We start from the raw sequence: 15,653 nt of genomic DNA, 5'->3' as shown, positions 1-15,653 counted from the left end.
GCCCACCCTGGGCACACAGCGGGGCCAGTCTGCCTCTTCCCCCCCCCCCCCGCCCCCAGTCCCCAGCCCCAGGCTTGGCGGCGTCTCTGTCCCGCTGCCTGGGAGACACATGTGGTTTCAGTTAGCAGCAGAGCGGGCATTTCCGTCCCAGACAGCCGGGCCCTGCCAGGGCCCCGGCCCCACAGGCGCCCACAAGAAGGGCCCACCTCGGCCCCCGCTTCTCCACTGGCCATCCCGGGGACCCCAGAGGGCCCTTTTCCCTGGAAGACCCCTGATCTCCTCTCCCACAGTCTCCCCCTCACCTGGAGCCAGAAGCTGCACCCACTCGCGCAGGCACTAGCTGTGCCCGGGGCCTCCGGCCACGACTGCCCGCCTGCCTCTTCGCTCTCGCTCTGTCTCGGAGCAGGCTGAGCGGGATGGAAGGAGGGCAGGGTGTCAGGGGGGCGGGCGGGAGGGAGGGGAGGGGGCGTGTGGAAATGAAACTTTAATAACAGAGCCCCTTTTGTTTCCGAGCATATGGGATATTTCATACATACTGAAGACATTAGCCGTCTATATTTTTAAGGGCTCCCGCTAAAGGATGAATAAATACAGCCCATATTCCACTCGGCAAACATGCACATGCCAAGTGCCGACTTCTGGAGCATTTCAAAACCCAAAGAGAAAGCCCCCAGTGACACCGGACACTTAAAAGTAAATATGTTTCCAAAACCTCAGGCTCGCCTTGCCCTTCTTATAACCACCTGGAGGCCTTGAGGCTCCTTTTCTCCCCCCGCCTTCCCTGCATCCCGCTACCTTCCACTTCAGAGCAGGGAAACAAGCCGCTGGAATCCAGCCTCCATCCCAGTTCTCTTTCCCAGGAAGCACCCCCCCCCCCCACTTCCCTCAACTCCCAGCAAGACCCCAGAGTGTCCAAGTTCCAAAAAACCTTAGAAATCTTTGCCTTGTCATTTCTGAGAAAGGGCACCAAGGCCCAGAAAGGGGCAGGGACTTGCCTGAGGTCACACAGCAAATCAGGATCTTGAGCACAGGGGCAGTGCTTCTTTCGAGAGAAGGGATCCCCCACTTCCCTACCTCGGGTTGGGGGTGGGGAGACCCCAGGACCCCAGAAGGAGGGCCAAGGTATGGGCTGGGAGCGTGCCCGCCTGCCTTTCCCACTGGAGCGCTGCTCTGGGCAACTCCCCGAACTCTGGGCACGCATCCAGTGGAGACGTCAGCAGGGCTAGGAACTGGGCCGGCCCCAGGAAATCCCCTTCAGGTCGGCAGATCCCAACAGGCCTGGAGACCTCAGGTGAGGGAGACTCCCTCCCTGACAGCTCAGCTCTCAGTCCCTTGTGCCCTCCATCTGTTCTCCCCGAGGGAAGACGGAGGCCTCGTGAGGGCTGGGCCTTGGCCAGAGTCACATGGCAAGATGACAGCCGAGTGGGAAATTGAACGGGCCTTGAACGGGGCTTTCAGACCCTGTGCTTGCTGGCATGCTTTGCTGGTGGGCTGTTCCCCAGCTCCTTCAAGTCAGGGGCCCCTTCCTCCTGTTCTGCAGTCCCCCTGACTGATGTTTCTTCGCCCCCAGCGGTGGCCTCTGCTCCCCGCTCCTGTTATGCTCAGTCCCTTCTCACCAATGGTCTCACCAGCCATTTAATTGAATACTTTACACAGAGCAAGTGCCCATAACAAACGTGAATGATCCATTATGATGACATTGACTGGGTTTCTATGGGGCTCCGAGCCCCCTGCCAGGTGTGGGCGCTATGACATTTACTGAGAGACGGGTCCACTCCTTCCCAGGGCTCATGGAAGAGAAAGAGCAGCCCCTGTGGCAGGCAGCTCTGCACCGAAGGGAAGCTGCGGTCCAGAGAGGTTCAGATGTTTCTCCAGGCCACACAGCCAGTAAGTAACGGGGCTGAGCCTCCAGCCAGGATTCCCTGATTCCAGAGTTAGTGCCTGTAACCCTCTAGGGCCTCGCTCATCACCCAGACCCCACCCTGGTCCCAAGACTGCAGAGCTCAGCTGTTCTCGAAAGCCTCTACATTTAATAAGCTTAGGCAGACAGAGCTCCCTCGAACCGTCCATGAGGAAGGGGCATTGACGCAGGAGCTAGAGGCCTGGGCTCTTGGCCTCACTGCACCACTAACACCTAGACAAAGTCCCTTCTCTAGGGACATGACTTTTCTCCTCTGCAAAGTGAAAAGAACCATTTCGCAGAATTATGAAGATCACAGGATATAAAGGATGTTGTGGGGGGGGCTTTGCCAAGTACGTGGTGATTTTCCTGTCTGGAATTTCATGCTGTGGATGGATCCTGGCATTAAATCCTGTCTGGGTTCCAACGGGCCCTGACTGGCTTCTTTGCCAGCCAGTGCCCCCTCTCCGTACCCTGCGTTAGCCCCCAGAGTCAGCTTCCTGAAGAAGGCCTTCCGTCTTGCCACCCCCCACAGTGACCCCTCAGCAGTTCCCACTGGCCCAGGGCAGCCAATGAGTTAAGACTCCTGGGAACCTGGTCCTCACCTCTGCCTCCTGACTCTTTCCCAACCCAGACCCATGTCAGCCTGGCACCCTCAGGCCTCAAGCTTTCTTGCCCCAAGTGAACTGAACTAGTACCACCCTCACTTCCACCATCACTTACTGGGGAGAAAGTCCCCTGGGCTTTGGTGCAAATACTTGCTACTCTACTGGCAACAGCTCAGTGAACTTTTTTTTTTTTTTTAAGATTTTATTTATTTGGGAGAGAGAGAGAACACAAACAGGGGGAGGGACAGAGGGAGAAGCAAACTCCCCACTGAGCCAGGAACCCAATGCAGGACTCGACCCCAGGACCCCGGGATCATGAACTGAGCCAAAGGCAGATGCTTAACCAACTGAGCCACCCAGGCACCCCTCAGAGGCCTTTTTAGAAAGGAAGCTTTCTATGGGTTCTTGGCTGGGCTCTGGGAAGTAGGAGGGTTTCCAGGTAAGTGAGAGGTACTTGTCGAAATGCTAATTGTTTCATCGGGTGATAATAAAGCGGCCATGCATGGAGCACTTTACTCTGGATCAGGTACCACGCTGGGGCTTACCATGCATTGCCTGCTTGTTCCTGATAATCAGACAACCGTTTGAGGCTGGTAGGGAGGCTGAGCTGTTTGCCTGAAGCCCTCCTCACTGTCCCCAACCCCGGCCGTGGCAGAGCTGGTATTCAAGCCTGGCCTGCCCGGCTCCAGCTTCTGTTCATAACTGGCTCTCAAGTCAATGTTTTCTATCCCCATCAATGGTGGAAGCTCCTGGGGGAGGGATATTTGGCCTCAGACAGCAGAGCTGAGCACAGGGCTATGTTCTTAATGGGCATTAGTGATATTTGCTTTCTTGAACACTGGAGCAGTCCTGGTGAGATTCAGTGATGCATGGAGGTGGGGCGTGGATGTGTGCACGTGTGTGTACTCCCCCCCCCCGAGCCTGGCAAGCCCAGCCCAGCTCATGCAGAGCCCATGACCATGGTAGGTCACCTGGAGCGCAGGAAGCACTCATAGGCGCGATTCCGCTGCTGATACCCGTGACTCGCTCTGTTTCCAGTCCTTCGGGCAATCTGGTGGCCCCCAACTCGCGGCCGTTACTAAACTGATAGGTGTAGCTCATTTCATCCCAGAACTCTAGGGCTCAGTGACCCCTCTGTGTACGTGGATGGTGAGGGCTGGGGAGGTTTGATGTCCAGGAACACAGTTCACTAGCAAGGGGATCAGCACAGGAGGTTTTAAATGCAGACTTGAAGAAAGAGGAAACCCCAAAGCCCACTTGCCAGCTTAGCAGAAGCTGCAGGAAGACAGCAGGGATCACCTGAATTTCCCAAGGTGGGCATCCTGGGACACAGCACTCCATCCCTGACCCTCACTGCCACAGCCTCACAAGTAAACACCAGCCTTTACCATCCAGGCTCCCTGCTAGGGATGGGAACGTAAGGAGAAGCCATATGGGTTAACACACTCGCGGATTCCACACCTGCACACGGAGCCAGACCAATTGATCTAAAATTCAAACCCCATCTTCCTTCACCTTCCAGCCTCTATGTGCTGACTCACGTCTTGAATGGACAGGGGGCCTGATCCAGAGCAGGACGTGGCAGCCCCTTCTATGTCCCCAATGCCCTGTTCAGCAGGACACTGCTCCCTAGGCCCTGTCCTCCTATGGGCCCAGGCGGGTACCCCAGCTGTGAGAAGGGTGGGCCACAGGCCCAGGAGCCCTCATTTCTGGCAGACCAACCTTCACCAGGGCCCCCTCTGACACATGAGACGTCCTGATCAGATCTCCGGTAATTGAGTTGCTTTGGGGGGTAAATTCCATCCAGATGTGGAGGGCGGGGTGGACTTCCTGAGCAAAGCAGGGGTGGGGTACTGAGACATGGGGGCCATGCAGCCAACTTACCAAGCACCCAGGGGGCCTGGGCTAGAACATTGTTTTATGATAAAGCCAGAAGGAGAATTTCAGTGCCAGGACACGAATCTAACCCCCTCCCTTAGTGGGTAGATGGGGAAACTGAGGTGTGAAGATCCTAGAGAGGAGAAGAGACTGGTTCAACATTGGCTGGTTGGTCTCACATCTCCTATCTTAGCCAGATTTCTTAAGTCTGGGAGTTTTTATGGATGGAAGGAGGCCCTTGGATTAGAAGTTTCCCATCGGCCCTTGGATTAGAAGGTCAGGAACTGGGGTCATGGAGTCGGGAATCTGCAGGTGGGGGAAACTCTAATCACCTCCAGCTTAAATCCCCAACCAGAAAGTTCTGTATTTCATTTGCAGGGATTGGGGGGAGGGGAGGGCAGGAAGGGAGAAGGCTCCAAGGACAAGCCTGTAAACAACATGCCCCCTGCACCCCACCTGGCCCTTACTGGTGGTGGGAGAGCCTGGGCCTCTTTTCCCAGGGGAAGCCCCTCCGTACTTCTGTCCTTTGACCTCCTCCGGGCCACATACCTTCCTGGCTCCTTTGGGCTGGCTTACTGGAAAGCAGGAAGAGGCCAGCCAGGCGGGTGGGTTGGGTTGGGGGGGGCATGAGAACTTGCAGAGAATGAGAGGAAACAAGGGGGGGGTTAATGGGCTGGGGGAGGACAGATTAAGAAGGGAATTTTTTTCCTCCTGCCTCATGTTTTGGCTGCCTTAGTGTGAACATGTCTAGGCGCCTTATCACAAAGGCCGGCATGGTCTGCACGAGAAAGAAAATAGCGTACAGTGGGAAAAATGACATCTTGATAAAATATTCCTGTGGAATGGCATTGTGGGTCTCTTATCAGCAGGCGGCTGGACCCCAAATACCTCTTGTCTGACGGTCCCCAGGCCCCTAGACCCCTCTTCTTCTTCCCCTTCCCTGGCCCTGTACCCCACTGCCTCTCCAGAGGGGCCTGTGCTGAAACTGGGACAAGTCAGGAGACCCGAGTTCTAGTCCCGTCTCTGCCACTGAGGCTGGGTGAGCTGGGCCAAATCCCTTCCTCTTCCTGGGCCTTGGTGTCCCTTCAGTAAAGTGTAGGGAGGCATGGATGGACCAGATAGTTTCTGAATATTCTTCCACCATGAATACTTCCTGATACTACCACCTTCACACTTTGCCGTTCTATGCGTTGTGAAAATTCCCAATTCCCACCCAAACACCGTCACACATTAAATGTTTCTGATGAAACAAAAACAAAAACAAAAACCGCAGGGAAGTGGGTGGGGGGATGGGGTAACTGGGTGATGGGCATTTGGGGGCACTTGATGGAAGGAGAACTGGGTGTTCTATGCGACTGATGCATCTCCGAATTCTACCTCTGAAACTAGTCCTACACTAGATGTTCATTTAATTGGATTAAACTAAAGTTTTTTAAAAGTGCAAATCCCCTTCAAGAGCTTGGGAAGCTCTTGCCTGAACCCCAAGTAAAGCTATGCAGCTGAGAAAGAGGGTTCTTTTCAATTCTCACCCGAGGAGTCCAAGGAGAGCATAAGGCTTTCATTTCTCTTTGGATGCAAATATTGACCCCACAAAGTACTTCCTACATAAAAATCCTTGTAGAAAACAGGTAAGGGAAACGATGGATGGATCGTGTCTTCTCTGACCCATGCCCTCATCCTCATTCCCCCCTCCCCCCACACCGGGAGTGTGCAAAAACTCCAGGGTGGTAGCTGGAGGTCTGGATGCAGCCACGGGAGCTTGGCTCACCACTACCTCCTGGTGTGAACTTGGAGGACCCCTTCCTCTCTGCGAGCCTCCGTTTTGTCCTCTGAAAAAAATTGGAGGGGGAGCGCCCACCACGCCCACCTCACTAGCCACAGGCTATTGGGAGGTAAACTAAGCAGGAAATAGGAAAGTGCTCTGTCTGCCAACTGTAAGAGCTTCTTATCAATGTGGGACCTGGAGGACCAGAGGGACCATCTAGCCCCGTCCTTCCTCACGCGGCTGGAGAAACAGAGGCCCAGAGAGATGCGCAGGGACAAAGTCACACAGCGAGATAGCAGCAGAAACAGGGGCCAGAGGAGAGAGCCGGGGAGGTGGCAGGACCCTCTTCTCTGACCATCTGCCCTCTCTGAGGATGGCCTGTCCCAAGGCCAGGGGGCAGACTTGTGGGTTTTTGGAGACCCTGCCTGGCTTGAAGATTCAATATGAGCCCTCTGAGCTTTCCCTTCACATAGCCTCCCAGCCCTGAAGGGACGGGGAGAAAGCCCCTTTGTGTAGCCGCTGGGCCCCAGCTCTGACCGCGGTTTTGTTTCCTGAAGACCTTCCCCGCCACCCCCCTTCACAGAGAAGCCCCATCTGCACCCCAGCTCCGCCCAGCCAGTCCCCCTCCCCCGCTGCCTTCTACAGCAGCCTCTGGCCTGTGAGTCTTGGCCTGTGCACAGCACTCCACAGAGCACCTCTGTCCTCTGGCTGTCTGGGTGGCAGGGTGTGGGCCAACACCCTGTGCAAGTGTGCAGGCTGGACCAACGCGGGCAGGGGCCAGCTTACCCGCACAGGGTGCCTCCTTGCTCCCAGCAGGGACAGCCCCTCCCCCATATCTGACTTCACAGATCACCTTGTTTTGTCCTGCTTTGTGACTCCAGAGCAGAGTCCCAAACAATCAGAACAGCCACAAGCGTTTTCACCTATAAGAATAGATCTGGCGGCTCCAGGTGCCTAGAGCAGAGGAAAGGCCCAGAAAGGAGAGGAGGCTGGCCTGAAGCCACACAGTGAACTAGAGGCTAAGCAGAGACAGACCCCAGGTGTCCAGGGATCTGTCTGCAATTCAGGCAAGCTGGGCCTCTGCAGGGAAGACACTTCCCTCCCGTCCAGGTTATGTCCCCACCTCTGCTCCCAGCATTGCCCACAGGCAACCTCTTCCCTGATCCCTGACTATAGATAGTGTACAAATCAGGGCCACCCCAGGCAGTGTCCCCATCCCAGGTCCTAAGCCCTGCCCTGCAAATGAGGAAGCCAAAAATCAAGCCGTCAGATGTAGAGTTCAAAGAAATGGGAAAAGGGTCTGAACAGACTCGGAGGGCTCACCCTGATGACTGACAGATCTCCGAAGGACTGTCCTGGCCAAGAGCGGAGCACTTTGTTCAGAGGGCAAAGGTGAATCTACAGAAACCCAGCAGAAGGTCAGATTTCTGTTCAGGCTAAAGAAGGGCTTTCTCACCACCAACACTGCCCAAAGATGGAAAGAGATGTCTTAGGAGGTAGTGAGCACCCCGTCACTGGAGAAGTGCAAGTGAGTTTCAGATTCCCACATGGGGCAGGCAGGGGCTAAGGGAGGTATTGGAGAAGACTCCCTCAAAAGCCCTTTTGTGTCCTGAGATGGTGTGATTTGAGCAAACGCATACAGTCACTCATGCTCACAAGCCACAACTACTCAAACACATGCCTGTTTGTGGGCTACAAGCAGGGTTAAGACTACACCCCTGTGGAGTGTCCTCTGTCCTCCCAGACATGGGGGTCACAGGGGATGGGGGTGCAGAACTGCATTCATTGGTCCCTGGCTAGGACCCAGGCACCACACCCTCTCGCTCAAGGAACCTTCCAGAATTTCCCCCAAGGGCATTACTCTTCCCCGCCTCCAGATCCCCATGCCGGTATGCTTGTTGCTTGCCCTCATTCCACCTGGAATCAGGACAGCTTTTCTCAAGATTATTTTTGGTGGCGCAGGGACACGGCATGGAAACAGCTAATCTCCCAGCAGTGAGAGAGTTATTCCTTCAAAAGCTGTCTTTCATTCATCAAGGAGAGGGTTGCCAAATTTAGCAAATAAAAATACAGGATTCCCCGTTAAACTTGAATTTCAGATCAAAACCAAATTTCAAGTATGACTATAGTCTATGCAACATTTAGGATATACTTATATGAAAATATTATTTCACTGTTTATCTGCAATTTAACTTTAACTGGGCACTTTGTATTTCTTCTGACAGCTCTAATCAAGGAGGCAGTCTTAGCTGGGTGCTAGCCTGTCTTTCTCTCACATTGGCTCATCTCGTTTGTTTTTATCAAAGAGAGAGCAAGTCTCAGGCTAACTAGAACTGAACAAGATTGTTTTGCTTTTGTTTTATTCGACGTTGTCACTCTGAGGGGCAAGGGATGGGAGTCTTGCATTTGCAACAGCAGGACAAAGTTCTTTTCTAAAGAAATGTATTCAGATTTTTAAAAGGAGACGATTTAAAGAAAAATGTTAGATAAGTGGAATCACAGGCTAAACACAGATATGACAAAAACCAGGAAGGCAGAGCCCAAGGGACTAGCTAAGAAGATGTTGACCTTCTTCCCCATCTGTGAGCTCCTAGGCAGGGTCCCTTCCTCCCTGCCTTGGTCCCCTGTGCCCTATGCCCTGTGCCCTAGAAGTCTCCAGCCCCCGGGGCAGGCCCTCAGGAGACATAGAGGCTCAGTGGCCTGGGCCATGTGTTGCAATTCTTGGGGCGATCCTTCAGCCTGTCCTCCATCGCTGAGGTCCCCCGAGCCCCTTTATATAAAACAGCCTCCCAAGCCTGGGCTCGACTTCAGAGAGGCTGTTTCTGAGGAGGCAGCCGCCAGGGACTTCTCAATGTGTTTCCAAGTCAAATCCAAAGCTTTTCAGCTTTGCCAGGAAACCAACCCCCCCTTTCCCACCCTGGCTGCCTCCGGGAGGGAGGGCTGCAAGGCCACATCCTCTCAGACACAGCTCCCCTGCCTCTTGAGCCTCCTGGCCCAGACCCCATCGGGGCCCCACCCCACGCCTGGCACGGTGTTTCCATCCGCCCCCACACCCTCCCGCAGAGGCTGGAGTCCGAGGTGGGGAATGAGGGGAGGAGCCTAGGAGGATCTCATTCCCCGGAGGCGGTGATGGCCGAGGTCCTTGCTTTGAGCCCACTGGACAGGGGTAGGGCCCTGTGTCAGCAAGGCTACTCCTCACGAGCCCCTCCGCTCAGAAACCCCTTCCCCCACCCCATCACCAACAACAACCAGGATAGGAGCTGTTCTTTCTGAGACTCTGCATCAAACACGATGCTAAGTGCTTGCAGGAATCTTCTCGGTCCCCTCACAGGGACCATCGGGGTGGGAATGTCATCACCCTGTTTTACAGAGAAGAAAGCTGAAGCTGGGAGGTGTTAAGTAACTTGATCGAGGTCACACAGCTCAAAGGGACAGAGCCCAGGATTTGAACCCTCCCAGAGGAACTGCCCCTCCTGCCTCAGTTGCCAGCAACACGTTGGCCCCAGGAGGGTTCTGGGAGGCAAGGTGGGGAAGCTGAGGGACCAACATGGCCGCCACGTTCAGTCAGTCACAGGAGAAATCCCCTTCGTGACCTCCCCCCGAGTCTGGACAGCATCTGAGAGGGGACACTTCACCAATTTTGTGTGCAGCCTGGGGTAGCCCCTTGCCCCCCTCTGGGTCTCTGGTCCCCTCCCACCACAGGGGCCTGGGCCAGGCAGCGATGGTCTTTGCACTCTCCCTCCGGGAGCCTGTGGTCCCAGCACGCGTGCAGCTGGGGGAGCACGTCAGGTGGGCAAGGCCTGGGGACCATCGCAGCTTGACTCCCCTCTTGATCCTCAGCAAAGATGCTTCTCCCCGAGGCAGAGCTGGCTCAGCCCAGACATCAAAGGGCCTGCACGGCTGGTGCTTTGATGGGAGTCTTGTAAAGTAATAGGAAACATGAGGATGACACTGCCCCAGCCCAAAGCACAAGACTTGGAGAAATGAAAAGAAGAAACTCTTGGCAGCCCTCCGCACGGGTTTTGGCTGAACTCGGGCCCCTCACAGCTGCCGACAGCCTGTCCTCTCTCTACTAGGCTGCTTGTGGCCCGTGCAAGGTTGCGAATCCTGGGCCTGGCGGTGGGCCTGGCGGCCTCCCCCACAGCAAAGGAACACGTTCACTGGGGCCCCTTCCTCCCAGGCTCCCTTAGGCATTGCTGGGAGCCCCAGCGCCCGGAGCTCACAGGGGCTTCCGAGGAACTCTCCCTTGAGGATCTTCTAGCCCCGCCTCGACCCTGAGACTGTGTGGCTCCTAACCGCATAGCCTGCTCTTTCCACCCCCTCCCTCAGAAACAATCGACCTGAGTTTAGAAACCTGTCACCCCCTGTTCAAAACTGGCCGGGGGCAGCTTGGTGCTGCCATCGGAGTGCCGGGGGCTGGTTTCCTCCAACCCAGCACAACCACCTCTGGGAATGTAGGCAGCTTGTACCGGCCCACGTGCTCAAAGGTGGACGCAGGAGGATCTGTTCATCCCAGGATTGTTTGTGGAACCAAAGGCCTTGAAAAATTGTCACTGTTAATTAGAAGGGACTGGGTAATGAAGAGCAGTGTCCACACGGCACAGCAGCGCTGGGCAGGAACGATCTGCACCTCGTATTTTGCAACAAAATGGTGTGTCCCATAGGCTTCCACATTGTGTCAAAAGGAGGGGTGGATCCCTTGAATAAATGTAGCAGAGACTATCTCTGGGAGGATCTAGAAGACTTAACAATAAGGGTCACTTCTAGGGAGGGAACTTAGGGGAGCATTGAGTTGTATCAATTGCTTTTTTTTTTTTTTTTAAAGGTATATTCAATAGGAATTTTTTTAAGATAAAAAAAAAAAATGGGAAAGCCTTAACAAAAAGTTTTCCTACTTTCTAGAGGATAAAGTCCAGAGGCTTCAGTCTGACTTTATGGCCCCAGGAGTCCCTGTGACTGCTAGTCCAGCTTCCTCTTCTGTCCTTTGCCCCTGCACCCCACCCTATACCTGTGCCATGGGGCTGTTGCCCGACTCCATCTCTGGCCTTTGATAAACACACGCATACACACACACACACACACACACACACACACACACCAGACTCCCCTCCTCTTCTGATTCCCACGGTCGGGTGTCCAGGGCCTCTGAGTACACTTAACCCCCGCTTTCTTCCAGGGCCACCGCAAAGCCCCCTTTCTTGCCAACATGTAGAACCCATTTTCCTTGAGGCTGGGATCAAACCAGCCCAGTCTGCCTCTGAGAGGCTTCTCCCCGACTAAACCTACCCCTCCCCAGCTTCAGGAGTTGGGATTACAGGTGTCCAGGCAGGTGTAAACGTTCTAGCCAAGGGATGAGGAGCCAGAAACTCGGCCCTACAGCCTCTTCCCTGGGGAACCCCAAGAGTGCTAAATCGGGCCCAGAGGGAGAGCTGAGGGCCAGCTGGCTCATGAGGGAGGTGCAGGCTGGTCTTCCCACTCCAGATCTGGAGCCTTACCTACCCTCCACCCAGGACGCGGCCTGGCGTCCACTCTGACAGCTCCAATAGGCTTTGAGAAAGGTGTGGGAGGGTATCTGTACCCAGATCTGACCTTCCCAAGAGCACAAAAAAAAAACCCTAGATTTTAAACCTTTTCTTCTAAAGAGGAACTGGAGGCCCACTGACTTGTCCTGCGTCACATAGAAACCATGGGAAAGACGGGACTGGAACACTGGACTTTGACCCCTCCCCAGAGGCTGTTTTGCACAGTGTTTAGGAAACAGGGATCGGGTGTCACCTGATTTGCTGTGTGGTCTTGGACAAATCTACATCACTTTTCTAAGTTCGTCTGCTCATCGCTCACAAAAGGGAGCTGAGCTCTGTAGCTGCCCCTTCTAATCATGATGCTAAGCTCTTCTATTCTAGCAGGATAATGCAATTTTTAAAAGTAGGACTTCAGCAACCTGGAGTTTTATGATTATTAATATTTTTAGAGTCTAAAAACTTCTACCCAGCCATCCTTTCGTGTGCACCTCTGTCCCCCGACCCATCCACCCACCTACTGACCCATCCAACACCCATTCAGGAACACCTTCCACACACTCACCCTTCTACTCACCTACCCATCTGCCCCATTGCACACGAGCGTGCGCACACACACACACACGCACGCACGCACCTGCCCACTCACTCATTTGTTCAACAAATAGCTCTTACTATACACCGGGGCCTGTGGACCCTGATGAATGGGAATGACTCATCTGCTTCCTTTTCGGAGCTCTCAGCTAGAAGGGGCCCAGTAGCCATCACATAATCCCACAAATGAGAACAGAATTACAAACAACGCTAGGCAAGGCCCCAGGTCTAGAAGGGCCATTCTGAAGGAGTTCGATCAAACCTCCAGTGTGTGGTAGGAGCTGGAGGGGAAATACTGAGCAGCTTTCCCAAGGAGAGGTTACCAGAGCTGGGAATGGCAGGAGGAGGCGGCGGTGAACCAGAAAGCAGGGTGGAAAGGGAAGGCTTGTGTGTTCGGAGGTTCCTGACGTAATCGCTCCCCGTTCCTGCCACAGCGCGCTGGATTCTAACGCCTATGATTTGGGAATTCGACTGAGCCCCTGAGACAGGGCTGGTCTCAGCTGCCCTGCCTACCCTAGACAGAGACGAGCGGCACAAGTGGAGTTCCTCTTCTCCCTGCTCCGTCTGCCAGCCTCTGGCACTCACCTCCGCCAGCCTGGTGTCTTGGGCTGCAGTTGCCCCATGTGTCAGGGAGCTTGATGTCCACGGGTCCCGAGGACCTTCGGGGTCTGGTTCCTGCTCCTGTCCTGCCAGTGTCCCTCTCCAGGGATGGCGTAGTCACTAGGTGCCTCTTGGCTCCTCCTTCCACAGCACCTGGTTGATGAGAACTTTGCCCAGCTCAAGGTTTCCTGGGGCTTCTCTGGGGCCAATCCTGTACAGTTCTTAAGAGCACTCCAGACCAGAGCACCAGGGCCAAGTTCACGCATCAGACCCTCCTTCAGGAAGGGACCAGAGGGATTTCAAGAGCTTGTCTGGTTCCCCTCAGAATGGTCTGTTCCCTTGTTGGTGCTGGGGCTCACAGGTATCTTGGCTTTAAGCTGTGCCCACAGGATGCTTGCCTCTCTTCTCCCATCCTTTTAAAAGTCTGCTTGGACCCCAGCTTGCCAAAGCCTTCACATGTTGGCTGACACAATCCCTTCTTCATCCAAGGCTGTATGGCCTCATGACAGAGCTTGGGTTTTGGAGAAAAAGGCCTGGGTTTGAGTTCTGACTAGCTGTGCGTCTTGGTTTCCTTCCCTGTAAACGGGGGAAAGATAAGAGTACCTATCTTCTTGGGTCATCAGGAGGAGTAAAAAAGAGAAAGCATACAAAATGCCTGGAGCCACGGCATCAACGGTAACCCAGTGGCGCGACAGTTCCTGTTCACGCTGCTCTGTAGGAGGTCCACGTCTGAGCCCCGTATCCGGGGTATGGACAACCATTAGCTCTCGTGGTTGGGCCCGAGCTTGTCTCCCCAAGCAAAGCCCTGACCTTGGCTTAGGAGACTTGGCTGTTAGGCCTGGCTCTGCCACCCACTCCTGGGGTGACCTTGAGCAAGGTTATCCTCTCGGCCTCATAGGACCCGCTAAGCTGTCGGTCCCTCGGTGATGGGAGCCTAGGCTACTCTCCCCGCCGAGGCCCAGTGTTAACCTCAGTGCCAGGCACACGGAAGTAAGGCCTCAAGGCTGGCTTGAGAGGGCAAAGGAGGAGAAAGAGGGGAGATGGGGGGGGTGGACAAGGAAGAGATGGTGCCACCCCTTCCCGTTCAGAAGCTCCGGTCTGGGGAAAGTGCTTGTTCTCCCTGAGAAACCAACACAGTGGTTAGCAGCTTGGATTTACTGTGTCTCTGGCTGCCTGAGTCTGGACAAGCCTGGTCTGTTCAGCTGTGTACCAAGGGCTGGGTGAGGAGGCTTAGAGGGACTCAGGCGGCAAGCGCTCCCTCCTTGGCCCCCAGCAGCCTGGGCAGGAATGCAGCGGTGGGGAGCCAGAGGGGGTCAGGGTGTGTACCCGTGGGAGTGCGAGTGCAGGAGAGGGGCCCCCTGTGTGCCCAGGGCGGGGCTTTTCTGCTTACCACCTCTGTGACCTTAGGCAAGTGACCTCACCTCGTCTGGGCCATGAGGGGGCCTGTTCCTGGGGGCATTAAATGGTGTATGGAAAAAGCCCAGGACCTAGGAAATGCTCAATAAATATGCTCTTACAATAATTGTTATTGTGTGGATGCTTGGGTGGCTCAGTGGATTAAGCTTCTGCCTTTGGCTCAGGTCATGATCTCACGGTCCTGGGATCAAGTCCCGCATTGGGCTCTCTGCTCAGCAAGGAGCCTGCTTCCCTCTCTCTCTCTCTGCCTGCCTCTCCGCCTACTTGTGATCTCTCTCTCTGCCAAATAAATAAATAAAATCTTAAAAAAAAAAATTGTTATCGTGTTGTTAGTACTGCGTATCTGAGTGTGACCAAGTGTGTGTGAGGCCAAGTGCAAGATTCAGTTTGGGGAGAGTGGGGGTGTGTGAAAGGGAAGAGAATGCTGAAACGTTGTCGGGACTAGCTGATGGTCGGGTTTGCGTGTGAAGTTGAACGAGTGCGTACACGTGAATACCACAAAGGGTGCTGGTCCCGAGCAGTTCACAGGATTCTCGGGTGCCAGGAACCGTTGAGAGGCCACCTCCAAATCCATTCCTCTCCATCAACGCTTCCCGCAGAGGTCACAACTCGGGCTGTGTGGTCACGCATCCTTCTCCCCAGGGATCCCAGGAGGGAGGCCTCTGAGGCCCCAGGGCTAACTGTAACCCCTAACCCCAGCCGGGTCTTCTGGCGGCTGCCCAGTGGCAAGCAGGCCTGTCCCTGCACAGAATTGTACCTGCCGCAGTCCCCACGCCAGTTGTGAAAGTCTGTGCCACCAGGTGGTATTATAGAAGATGCGCTATCGTTCATGGTCTCTATGTCCCTGTGAACCGGAGAGAACCAGGGTGCTGGCTCCCCCAGTTTGCAGACAGGCAAAGTGAGGACCAGACAGGATTTTCCATGTTCTCCTCCGTTCCAAACCAGGACTCCCCCACTCTTTGGGGTCTGCCAGAGAACATCAGGGAAAGATATGTCCCTGGGCCTGCGGTACCAGCCAGGTATCCCTGTGGGGACCAAACACCTCCTCCAAAGGTGGGGCCGGGGCAGGGTGGCCACGGAAGGCAGCCTCCAGGGCACTGGGGAGGGGGAGGGCTCACGTGTACGAGTTCAATTGTTCAGCTCTCACTGGGTCAGCTGGGACACATGTCTCTCAAAGCCCCCACACAACATACTCTTCAACCCACTGATTTTACTTCTTGGAAGGTATCCTAAGGAAATCATCTATATGTGTATGAAGGTAGAGAGGTAGAGATTCGGTGCTGAGTTGTCCATTTTAGGGAAATTCTGAAAATTACCTAAAAGGCAAACAACCACAGGGCAGCTGTGTAATGAAGAGTTGCCGGCAAGGTTGA

At 54.7% G+C, this 15,653-nt stretch overlaps 1 long non-coding RNA gene across 1 annotated transcript in view; it reads left to right on the top strand.

Moving 5' to 3' along the window:
- Nucleotides 1-1,764: 1,764 nt before the first annotated feature.
- LOC131831777 (uncharacterized) overlaps nt 1,765-15,653 on the top strand; it is a 33,643-nt gene continuing 19,754 nt past the window's right edge. Inside the window, exon 1 of the long non-coding RNA XR_009353797.1 lies at nt 1,765-1,887. This is a non-coding gene — a long non-coding RNA (uncharacterized LOC131831777). The remainder of the gene's footprint in view (nt 1,888-15,653) is intronic.

Source organism: Mustela lutreola, chromosome 5 (assembly GCF_030435805.1).
Source record: "Mustela lutreola isolate mMusLut2 chromosome 5, mMusLut2.pri, whole genome shotgun sequence".
Classification (NCBI taxonomy): Eukaryota; Metazoa; Chordata; class Mammalia; order Carnivora; family Mustelidae; genus Mustela; species Mustela lutreola.
The sequence above is the reverse complement of the archived record's forward strand: the minus strand, read 5'-3'. Positions and strand labels throughout refer to the sequence as shown.